The following is a 12,385-nucleotide window of genomic DNA, read 5'->3' on the forward strand; positions in this document are numbered from 1 at the left end:
CTCAGAGGCAAGTCAAGGCAACTGGAAAAGGATGCCTTTGTGCAGGTAGTGTCACTGAGGCAATGCAGGCTCTGCCAAGCAGGAGGACAGTGGCGTGGCATGGAGCACTGTTGGCTGTGGAAGGTCTGCAGCAGGCAGGAGTGGTGATGACATGGCACACTGGTGGCTCTGCCTCCTCCACCTTGGGTAAAACAACACGGGTCAGACCCAGCAATTGGAAAACAAGGGTCAAAGCAAGGGCATGCTCACCAGTGGCAGGAGTTATGCTACAGCAGTTATAATGCTGTCACTAGAGTATCTGAGAAACAGTTGCTGAGATTTATTGTCCCATCCAAGCTAACACACTTGTGCCAGTGACGAGGTTGGTGATTTATTAATTGTGTCCTCATGTGAGGACTCCCAGAGGAGTTGTAGAATGAAATTCAGAGCTGCAACTCTGTGTCCCCAGACTGCACCTTGATGGTGTTCACTTTGTTTCCAAGTATCTCATCACGTGCTCTCAGTTTGTTGAACTTTGGGACATAGCTGAGGATGGAAGAATCCAGAATGTCTGTCACAGAATCACAGAATTTCTAGGTTGGAAGAGACCTCAAGATCATCAAGTCCAACCTCTGACCTAACGCTAACAGTCTCCACTAAACCATATCCCTAAGCTATGTCAATGCATGACAGGGCACTGAAAGGACAGCTTTGTTTCCCAGCTGATGGGGTATGTATTTCTCCTGAGACAGCCTTCAGTGCTCTCACCTGTGACTGTGGTTAGGCTTGGGAGATCTTTGTGTAACTTTCAAGGAAAGGTTTTTGCAAGGACTTTCCCGATGCATTTTGCAGGTTACAGCTTTCAGAGCCCTTATTTGGAGGTGTTTCCCAAATTGTGCTTTGCACCTCTTTTAAAGACCCTGGGGTGGGAAGGGGACACAACATAACTACAGCAGTACTGGTCTCCTTTTCATGGCACTGAGCAGCAGGGCAGCAGAGTGACCTGACGGACACCTTCATCTGGATACCAAACCAAGGCCTGACAGCTCTGTGTATTGAGACCTCACTTTGAGATCACAGCTTTGATCAGCAAAGCTGTGAAAGGTAGGGCTTTGAAAGTGCCTTTTCCAAGTAGCTTGAAGCTTCATAAATTGTGCTCTGTTGGACAAGAATGACATAGCCAAGTGCAGAAGTGCTCATGGTTATGAGAGAATCAATTAGGGCATGTTGATGAATAATGTATGTGCAGCTTAGGAGGGATGGATGACATCTGTTTTATTTTTGTACTGTTAATTGAGAGTGATTCTAGGACAGAAAAGCACAAAGAGAAGAAGAGGAGTTTTGGGGGAGACTCTGCTTGGAGCATCAGAAGCTGGATGCTCACCAGAAACACTTCCTGTCCATTAGGCTGTAAAAACCTCCAAAAGAGAAATTGTTCTAATGTCCTCTACAGCTCCTAGTCCATGTAACTGATACTGCCTAGGAACCCCGCTCAGACTGTAAGTGACATGAACGCTTAAATAGATAGAGGTTAAAGCTGCTGCTCCCAAATCTGATGGCTTTTCCTGTATTAAGGTAGCTGCTGCCCTGGTCTTCTTGGCCCTTGTGGAAGTTGTGGGTTATTAATCAGCTCTCGGAGAGGGGGCATGCTGCTGTCCTGTACCCACCAGAATTTTGGCTGTGGTGAACGGTCACTGGCCCAGGGAAACATCATCAGCTTGTTTGTATGGCACTTCTGGCAATGGCTGATATATGTGTGAAAGGCTGGGAAGGGATTTGGAGGGTTGCATGGACAGCTGCTCTGCTCCAGTTGGGTGGGAACCACTGAACCCACCTGGAAGACTGCCTACTGGAGTGACTGCAGAAGTGGCCTTTGCTGGATTGTGCTTGTCAGTGCTGCTGTAGAGCAGCAAGCAGCTGAAGCATGATTTTCTTTTTTTCTCATAATCATTAAGGTTGGAAAAGACCTCCAAGATCATCTGGTCCAACCATCCCCCTACTACCACTGTCACCCCCTAAGCCATGTCCTAAGCACCATGTCCTTGAACACCCAGAGGGATGGTGACTCCTCTCCCCTGGGCAAACTCTTCCAAACCCTGACTGCTCTTTCTGAGAAATGTCTCTTGATTTCCAAACTAAACTTCCCCTGGTGCAACTTGAGGCCATTCCCTCTAGTTACCTAGTTAACTTCTCTAGTTACTTGTGAGAGGAGGCTGACCCCCAGCTCCCCACAGCTTCCTTTCAGGTACCTGTAGTGTAGAGAGCAATGAGATCTCCCCTGAGCCTCCTCTTCTACAGACTAAACACCCCCAGTGCCCTCAGCCACTCCCCATAGGACTTGTGTCCCAGGCCCTTCACCAACTTTGCAGCCCTTCTCTGGACATGCTCCAGGGCCTCGATGTCCTTCTTGTAGTGAGGGGCCCAAAGCTGAACCCAGCACTCGAGGTGCGGCCTCACCAGAGCAGAGCTCAGGGGGACGATCACCTCCCTGGTGTGCTGGCTGCACTACTCCTGACACAACCAGGATGCCGTTGGCCCCCTTGGCCACCTGGGCACACTGCTGGCTCGTGTCCAGGTGAGCATCAACCAGCACCCCCAGATCCTGTTCCTCTGCACAGCTTTTCAGCCACTCTGCCCCCAGCCTGTAGCCCTGCATGGGGTTGTTGTGGCCAAAGTGCAGGACCTGGCACTTGGCCATGTTGAACCTCATCGCATTGCCCTCTGCCCATCGACCCAGCCTGTCCAGGTCCCTCTGCGGGGCCTTCCCACCCTCTGGCAGATCAATACTTCCCCCCAACCTGGTGTCACTTGCAAACTCACGGAGAGTGCACTCCGTTCCCTCATCCAAATCATCAGCAAAGATATTAAAGAGGACAGGTCCCAACACCAACCCCTGGGGAACACAACTGGTGACTGGTCACCAGCTGGATTTCACTCTGTTCACCACCACTCTCTGGGCCCAGCCATGCAGCCAGTTTTTAACCCAGCACAGAGTGTACCTGTCCAAGCCATGGGCTGCCAGCTTCTCCAGGAGAATGCTGTGGGAGACCATGTCAAAGGCCTTGCTGAAGGGTAGATAGACTATGTCAACAGCCTTTCCCTTGTCCCCCACCAGGTCACCCAGTCATAGGAGGTGATGAGGTTGCTCAGAAACCTTGCCTGTTCCAAGGTTTATTTCTGCTCTGTGTCCCAGACTTCCAGGTTGGGAGGCTGAGTACTCCAAGTTTAAGTGGTCTGGGTTGTAAAGACATGCAAAGAAGTCATTGAGAGCCTCATCCTTTTCCTTATCCTCAGTAGTTATGTTGCAGTGCAGAATGAAAGCTGACAGGAACTCCTCACAGTTCTGTTGGGGGTTCCTGTGCTTGCTTTACCTTGTACTTCTCTGCCTCTCTGAAGCCTCTGCCTTCATCTGGAGGTCTCTGTATGATGGGTTGGAGCCGTGAAAAATTCTGTAGTCTTTATGTCAGGTTCAATGGAAAAAGGCCCCATGGAGGACTGGGAGTTTAGGCAGGGAGGAGGGTGAAGGGCCTGGTATCTCATGCCTTTGAAGGATCCCCAGGGATGTGCTGTGTGAGATCTTTGAGCCTTCTGGCCACTGCTGTTAGTCCTTTTACCCTGGGTCAGCTACGGCTTTCCTGAAATACGGGGACCTGCTGAGAGGCTGAGTTACGTGGGTTGTACCCAGGCTGCCACCACAAACCCGAACTGAGGTTATCGGTCACTTTATTTTTAATATTCTGGCTGTTTGAGTGCCAGCCTGGAGGGCCAGGCAGGAGGTTCCTCTGCTGCTCTTGGTTCATTTTACCAAAAGCAAAGCGGGGCTCCCGCCGCTGTGCAGAGGGCTCTGGGGACAGCGGCGTCGTTCTGTGGGCAGGGGGCTCTAACGCCTGGCTGGGCTTAATTACCTCAATTAGCACCACCACTGGGGGGGGGGGGGGAACCTTTCTCCGCCCTGCGGAACCTTTGAGGCGGAGGCGCCTGTTGCTGCCCGGGGGAGCCGCGGCTGCTCCGGCGGGGGGGGTGCGGGGCCGGCCGCTGGCTGAGGCGGCCCCGAGCGGCGGCTGAGGGCCGAGGCCGGCAACGGGGGCGGCCGCCGGCAGCCGGGGCCCGCAGCCTCCCTTCCCCCGGCCCCCCGCCGAGGTGAGAGGAGCCCCGGCAACGGGGAGAGGCCCCGGGGGCCGAAAGAGGGCGGCGGGGAGCGGGGGGGGGGAACCGGCGGGAGGCCGCGGCCCCGCCCCGGAGGGTGTGGGGGGGGCTCCGGGCTGCGGGCCCCGGGTTGAGGGGGGAGAGAGGGGGGCGCGGCCCCCGGGGGAGAGGAGAGGGGGAGCGGGGCTGGAGGCCGCCGGGGCCGGGCTGTGGCCTAAGCTGGGGGCTGGGGGCTGAGGGGGGCCTGGGGAGGAGAGCAGCGGGTGGATGGAGGGGCCCGGGCGGTGCTCGGAGCCGCTTTGGGGTTGGTTTGGGGTTTTTTGGGGTTGAGTTCTGGTGGCTGGCGGGGCGTGCAGGGTGGCACGGTTTGTACCGGGTTCCCCTCCCACTCCTTCGCGGCTTTGTGCGAGGTCGGGGCTGGGAGAAGTTGTCAGCGTGTCACGGCGGTGTATGTGCAGGTGTGGGGTCTTTATTCCTAAAAAAAACGACAACAAAGCTAAAAGATCCGAGCTCTTTTCCCTCTTCTTTATGCGAATGAGATGGTGATGATCACATCTCATTGTGTTTTTAAACTTTGTCAACGTCGGGTGGTTTTTTGGGCAGTCACCCCAGCGTTGTGCCTCCTGAACAATCCCTTATCCCCTAAGCAATCCCCGCAGAAGCTTCTGCTTCGGTTCAAGGTGTTTCTGCTGCCTGGCCAAAAGTTGTAATCCCCAGCCCCTCCCCGGCTTGGAGTGATGGACTGACCTCTGTCCGCTTCGATGTGAGATCAGTTGGTTCAGAATAAACAGCCTTTGTTTCATTTTGGTACGTCTGCTCCAGGGGCAGTAGCATCCAGCAGAGGGATGAAAACAAAACAGCCCGCCTGGACCGCTGCTGGTGCTCCTGCTGGAAGCTCCAACGTGGCCTGGCTTTGTCAGCGCGGCTCCTTTCCCAGGTGTGAAGCTGCACCTCTGGAACACCCGGAGTGAACAACGCAGCCTTTTATCCTGTGATCTAAACAGCATCAGGGTGTAGGGCTTGGTCAGTAATGGTACATGCTGAATGTGAAATTTCCAAGAAAATTCAGTCCCTGATTTAAGGGAGAGCTGTTGTGGGTGCAGCGTGTGATTTTTCTAGGCTGGCACTGCCTCGGACTGAATACTCCTGAAAAAGGTTGACTCTATAGCTGCTGTGTTCCCCTTGTACTACAGCTGGGTTACTGGTAACTTCTGCATCCCTGAAATCTCCTGACACTCTGAAATTCCCGTTCTGGTACTGGGGAGTAGTTCAGACCCTGAGCACTACTGTGTGTTCTGCACATCACGTGCTCTTTTCAGGAGAACCAAACAATGTTTGCTGCCTTGTCCCAGTAGTGGATGCATTTTAGTGAAGATTTGAGAGGTGTAGCCTGACATAAAAAACTGTAACAGGTCGTTACAGTGTTCTCTGGAATCGAAATCGGTGTCATGGGGTAATTCAGGTTGGGAACTGCCGCAGGAGGTGTTTGGTCCAGCCTGTTGCTCAAAGCCGTGTCAGCACCCAGTTCAGAGCAGGACTTTGTTCACTCACGTCGGAAGCCCTCTAAAGCCAACAATTCACCAGTCCCTGGGCCCCTGCTGCGGGGCTTGACCTGTCCTCCCGGGGAGAAGCCTCTCCTGTGGGTCAGGTCACAACCTCTGCTCTTGCAGTTTACAACCTCAGGGCTTAAACAACCTCCCTTGGTGTGGCAAGTGCAGCAGCCTCACTTAGTTTTGTGTCTTTCATGTGCTGGGGGTGTCCAAAAAAGCACGTGTTGTGCTTCGGGTGGCTCTCAGGAGTGCTGAGGGGAAGGAAGGAGTCGCTTCTCTCGGTCAGGCCGTGCTCCTGCTGCTGGGGCCCGGCGTGCTGTTAGCCTGCATCGCTGCCAGGGTGCACTGCTGACTCACGTTTAGCGTTCTGTCCTCCATCTGTGACCCTCCGTGTGCGCACACAGGCGTGTGTGTGTGTGTGTGCGTGCACGTGCTGCAGCCTTCCCTTCTCCTCCCACCACGCAGCTCCAAAGAGCCTTGTTGGTGTGGATGTGCGCGCAGCAGCTTGTGCACGTGTGTGTTACACCTCTTGTGCTGTCAAACGGTAGCTTTCCATCCTTTCCCCCCTGATCACAGATGTTACTGAGATGATGAGTAACTGCCCCCTCTGCCTGCTGCCTGCCCTTCGTGTGCTCAGAGCTGCTTTGTTTCAGACACCCCAGAGGTGGGACTGGGTTAGCAGGGCAAGGGGGGGAGCGGTGCTGGAGTGGGATCTTCCCAGGAGGACTGAGGTGCATCTTGTTTGATCTGAAGCAAAACCAGAGTATAAGAACATAACAAAGCATGGAGTGTTTTCCAGTTTGTTGTTCATAGGTGCGAGGTAAATAGGACAGCTGCAGTGTTTCTAACTGCACTTAGTGGCAGCAAAATCATCCTGCTGTCATTCCTTTGAGCTTGTTTCTCTCAGGTGCCCAAAAGCATCTGGGAGGTAGTACCCTGTAGGAGAAATATCTGCACCAAAGTTACATAGTTTAAACCTTCGGTGAGTTCAGTCCCTGCAGCAAAGTGCCATTTGATGTATTCTTGGATACTTGGTACAGAAATAGAGATCTGTGTTTACTGTTTATGCAAAACAATCTCTACTTAATGTTTTCCTGATTGGCAAGTATGTCAAGTTAATTACAGCTAGGGTTGTCTCAGAGTTCTCACTGCAAAACAGGAATTTACTGTGCTTAAGCAGCATTTTTAGCCATAGAAAAACAAAAGGCTATGTAGAGATGTTTTCTTTTCCAAATCGGTGTTCTCTTAAGTATTAAACAGGAATATTTAGTCTTATGCTTGTAGGATACCTCGTGTAGGATCTGATGTTTGGGTACTCTGAAACTCTGAAAGTCTCATTTCTTGCTAACTTTTGAAAACCTTGCATTTACGTTCTGGGGTTTTATGCTTATCAAGAAACAGAATCTTGAAGAGGAATGATAAAGTAACATCATTCCTCGTGTGAGAAAGGGGAAGCATTACTTGACGAAATCCTTTGTCATTGCGTGCTGTGAGAGGGGAGAAGGGGGAATTGGAAGTAGCTCTTGGAAGCCAAAATTGTTGAAGAGGCAACTTGTGAAGCTGGCTGGGCTTCTCAGAATGTGGTGCAGTTGGGTTCTGGTTTAGCCATCTTTAATCTTTTAAGCTGCCTAGCTGCAGACTTCTTGTTCTAAGTAACATTCAGAAAGTTACTGATCAATATTTCATACGTGGTAGCCAGCAAATGCCAAGTGCTCGCATCTGTTAGCAGACTGAGCGTGGCTGAAGTTGAAACAAGCTTCGGAAAAAAGGCATGGAAAATAAGTTCTTCAGCCATGCAGGTGTAAAACCTAGAGAACTGACTTGAAAAATTCCTCAAAGCATTAAAAATAGGTCTTTCGAACTTCTTGGAGGCCAGGCAAACTTGCTGTTGTGTCTGAAGCCAAAAGGCAGCATGTCAGCCAGTCCTGCAAGCGAGACCAATGCGGCGCTGCTGTAATTTCAGGGCAGCTGTGATCGTTTCAATTTTGTTCTTGCTCAGTCAGTGTGAATGCTGGGCTTGGGGTCAGCCTGACACCTCCAAGAGCCTTGTGGCATATCGAAGGCAAGATGAATTCTCTCAAAGGAAAAAAAGGGAGGCAAGTATCACAGCACTTCAGTGTAACGGCAGTGCTGTCAGTGTGCTCGCTTCAGTGCGCGAGTGGTTGCGGTGACTTGGAGTGCTCTGTGGTGGCCTTTCAGCGTGCCCTAGGGTTACTGTTCTAGAGGGGTGTCAGCGAATTTGAAGGAAGAATGAATCAACCTGGGTATTAGGGATTTATTCAAACATCAGCAAAGACCTGAAGGCTGCCACGCACCTGTCCAGAGGATGCATTGAATCTGTGCCTGAGCGGAGGCCTCCCAGACAGCTTGCTGACCCGAGATACCATTGAAGGATGCAGAAATATTAAGGGGAGGACTTAGCCAGCTGCTTCAAAAGGAATCTGGAGAAATCTCAGACTTTGGTTTGCCGTACAAACAGCGTTCGTACCGTGGAGTAGCATCAGCTACGGCCCGAAAGCCCAGGAATTTGGGCACTTCTTGAACACCTCCCTGGAAAGGAGGCTGAGGTGAGCGGCGTCTGGCTGGTGCAGCTTTGCCCGACTGCAGGCCTGCCCGGGGCTGTCCAGGTGGCAGCCTGAGCAGATGCCACATGCTGGCATGGAACACCTCCAGCTGCTGTACGAGGGCTGCAGCCAGGGGCTAAGCGTGCTGGAGGGCTTCTGCTGCCAGAGGAGCAGAAAAATCAACGTTGGAATACCTGAAAATATAGCCAAAATGCTTTCTCTGTCCCAGATGCATCCAAACTTGGGCTGAGCACGAGGAGGACTTTGATCAAGGCCTAATGTGCACAACAACACTTTACATAACAAGGGAGCCTTAAGAGAGGCATTAAACTTATAAAAGCAATTAAAGAGGCTCTGTGGTGATTTGGCAGATAACAAGCAGACATTACTCTGGCATTCTCTGCGGAAAGCTCGCTTGATCTAATTAACAAAGAGCCGGGGCTGTGCAAGGGCAGAATTGATGAACAGAAACTGCAGATCCCTTCTGCTGCTCAGCCAGTGTGGGCGATCGAGTACAAAGAGCCTGTAGGACCAGCACAGTCTGGGAAGGAGTTCAAGCGTGGAGATCCCATGGAGATCTTCTACGTTCTTCCTTTGGCAGTGGAAACTTTTTTTTTCTCTCGAGATTTTGCTTGTGAAGAAAGCTTGTCCTGCCTATCAGAATGCTGGAAATAACGGTTTAGAGACATAACTCATTAAACACTTCCCCAAGGCTCTTAAATTCAGTTTTGTCCAGCACTTCAACATCAATTAAGTGTAAATTGTTAGATTTGGAGTTGTTCAATCTGGAATAACCAGGTTGTGGAAGTGTATTGCTTTCACATGAGTTGCTCCAGGTCTGTGTGGCACCCAAATGTTAATAGAAAAAACAAAACCCCTGATTCTGAGAGAGGCTGGCAAGGAGGCTGGAGGTGCTCACAGGGTGCTCAGTCTGCTTAGAGAACGGGGCAGTGCTCAGAAGGGAGTCGATTGATGGCTGGCTGGGAGGATTTAGTCAAAACGAGTGGAAGAAAGGAAACGGCTCGGTGGCAAGGTGCCAGGGCTCGGCCGATACTCTGGAAGATCACAGCGTGGTAATTAAAGCTCTTGTATCGAGCACCCGGGCTTAGTGTGATATTTATATTCCATTCCTCCCCTAATGCTAATCTGCACGGGTGTTACCAAAAAGTGAATGTTGGTCAACAGGTACGAGTGGCCAGCGAGTCAAAATCTGGCTTTAAAAAAAAGCAGATGTGGCAACTCTGAGTGGGGGCATTTCTCAGGGTTGTGCTGGGTCTGGTGCTCCGCTGTGTTTTCATCAGTGGCCTGGAAGAAAGCACCAAATTGGAGCTGATCAAAAGTGTGGTTATATAAAGGTTACGCCGCGTGGTGAAGCATGAAGAAGGAAGAAGAGCTGCAGAGTGTCCTCGGAGTTGTTTGGGTGCCCAGGCTAGTGTGACCGAGTGTGTCTGCAGAGCCCGAGCGTGGCTGCGTGTGCTGCTAAGGCCTTGGCAGGGATGTCAGGAGCAGAGCAGGTATGTGGCAGTGTGTGAGCCCTCGGAGCCCTGCCGTGGGTCCTAAGGCTACTCAAGAGAATAGGGGGTAAGATCAGGAAGCGCTCCATTGGCTTAGATTTAAAAGTTTCACAGTTTTCTTTGGGCAAAACAAGCTGAGTACCAAAGGGCTCTTAATTTAGTGGAAAAAGGCGTGATGGTGCCTGGGAGTTTTTAAATTCAGCTTCAGAAAAAGGCATGCTTTGTCAACAAGGAGTGCGATTAACCACTGGAGGCATTAAGAAGGTGCTTGGGACTGCTGAGGGAGACGCGCTTCAGGAGCTGGAGACATCGCATAGAGTCAGGATGAGGAGGCGCTTGGAGGACACCCGGGTGGATGACGATCTCCCCACCAAGAGCTGCTTTCCCCCCCCCATTGCTTATATTTTATCAGGATGGCAAAGGTCTCCTTCTTTTCTTTCTTCGTGGGCTGGTGGAGTCTTGCACCTGCCCTGGGGCAATGGGCCTGGGAGAACACAAAGCTTAAACTTGGGACTATCTCTTTTCCTCTTAAAGTTGGGAACTAGCGTGCTTCTGAAAGCAGTGGATCTTCTATGTCAAAGCTTGCTACTGGTCTCCTTCAGTTCCTAAACCTTTTAGAGTATAAATTTCCTGAAAATATAAGGCTGCCCCCTTTAATGGGGTTCTCTGGTTTTTCAGGTCTTGCTGTTTTAATCACAAGTGTTCTCATGGAAAAATACACCACAAGAGCTGGAAGAGTAAAATATGCCAAAAGGCAGGGGTCGGGTGGCTTTTGCAGGGAATGTTGGGGTGGGGGAGGCTCTGAAACCGAGCTGTCGTAGGAGTGGGATGTGATCCTCTTCTCTCTGGAAGAGAACTTCCCAGGAAGCTGTGTGGGTTTCCTCTGTTTACTTTTTTACTTCTGGAAGCTCCTCGCTCTGGAGTTGGAGACAATGCGCGGCAAGGTTTGCAGCAGGCGGCCTTTGAAGTTTCTGCCCGTTGTAACTGCACGTCCTGTCCCCTGCTGAATGTGAGTAGTGACGGCCTCTTGTATGTGATCCGGGTTCCCTTATTCTGGAACGACAGCAGTTACCTGCTTGGAAGGAAGGCCCAGATAATGAGTAGAGAACAGTGGGGAAGTGGGTGATCTGCATGGCCATGCGGACTGGAAGAAATTCTTGTTCCTCACTCTCTCTTAAAAAAAAAAAAAAAAAAAAAAAGACACAAAATGGCTTAGAGGTGCCTTTTCCTTCCTCCCATGCTTATTATAGCACTTAAAAAAACGCAGCACCACAAAGCAGAGAGGAGGTCTTAGGTTTCAACTAAATCAATACTCCTGGTCAGGGAAGTGCTTATTTTCCCAGGAGGAGATACAGAGCTGTTAGCCTCTGCTGCTGGGCCGGGACTTCTCTGTGAGCCTGTGTGCTCGCATCGTGATGGGAAGGTGCATCCTCTGGACAGCCCTGAGATTTTTGCCGTTTGCCTTTGTCCCCAACAGAGACAGGATTGGGAGTGAAATTGAGCAAGGTGTAAGCAGCTGCCTGGATAAGGAATGCTGTTTGTTGTACCCAGGCATTCCCATCGAGAGGATTCACGCTTCCTGCTCAAATTCCAGAGCTCAGCCCTTGTGAGCAGCACTCAAGGATTTCTGCAGCCAGACGGACGGGCACGTTGCGTGAAGGGCTTGGCACCCTCGGGTCTGTTCCTGCCGGCTCCGGAGAAGGGCAGGAACAATGGGGACGAGACAAGAAGTTCCACTCCTGCTCTGTTTTAGGGGAGAGCTCCACTGAGCCTGAGGACACTGACATGTCACGGCTGTCCCCTTCTCCCAGGATGGTGCCGTGTCAGCAAGGTGCTTGCCCACAGCCCCGTGCTGGTGCTGCGGGGCAGCTGCTGGCCCAGCCGCGGCCACAGATGGTGGACAAACCAGGCCAGGAGCAGTCTCCCGTAGGAAGCAGTTGGCCAGAACCTCCTCCTCTCCTCGAGGGAGGCAATACACAAAAGGTCGTGTTTTTTTTTTTCCCCAGATCATGGCTGAATGCTTTGTATTGTTCCGTTTCTGAGTCCTGGAAAAACAGCACTTGGGCTCTGCGTGGGTCTGAGTGCCCGTGCAGCCTTGTCTTATCAGCAAGAACCTGAAGTACAGGAAACGTGGCTGTCATAAATGCCAGGAATGTGACTTTATGAATTTGAGCTGGCCGTACATCTTTACAGCTGAGTGCAGTAGCCAGCAGCTGCTTGTGCAGGTTGCTGTTAGGGGGCTTACTCCTCACGATGCTTTAATAGTTTGCTGATGAATCCCCCTCTGGTTGCACCTTCCTGTCCTAGTGTTGGGTATGCCTGTGGCAGTTCGTGACTAATTAATGTCCTCGTTAACACCTGCTGGGACCGGACAGTTGGGTATGGCTACCAGGGTGGCTTGGTAGCCCCCAGGGCACCTTTGTTGGGGATGTTTGTGATGCTCTTTAGCCAAATGCACGTTATGCTGCTTTTAAAGCTCTACTGAAAGTTATTCAAATAAGTCCTGTACTCACGGATCTAAAGACTAAAAAGTGACCTATATCTAGGGACAGACTCCTAGTCCAGTTTTTTGTGCAGTAACACTTGTCTCTAATTATGTGTGCCAGCAGTCCTCTAAAAAGTATCTTAGGCT

General features: G+C 51.4%; 1 protein-coding gene across 3 annotated transcripts in view; it reads left to right on the forward strand.

Annotated features, from left to right (window-relative positions):
- RAD54L2 (RAD54 like 2) overlaps nucleotides 1-12,385 on the forward strand; it is a 62,041-nt gene that overhangs the window by 1,423 nt on the left and 48,233 nt on the right. For 2 of the 3 annotated variants that reach the window (XM_068695053.1, XM_068695058.1), the window contains exon 1: nucleotides 3,972-4,119. The exons of the other annotated variant lie outside the window; for it this stretch is intronic. The gene's annotated coding sequence lies outside the window, so the exon portion shown is untranslated. Of the gene's footprint in view, nucleotides 1-3,971; nucleotides 4,120-12,385 lie in introns of those variants that run through there. 3 annotated transcript variants of the gene reach the window in all.

Source organism: Anas acuta, chromosome 11 (genome assembly GCF_963932015.1).
Source record: "Anas acuta chromosome 11, bAnaAcu1.1, whole genome shotgun sequence".
NCBI classification, from domain to species: domain Eukaryota; kingdom Metazoa; phylum Chordata; class Aves; order Anseriformes; family Anatidae; genus Anas; species Anas acuta.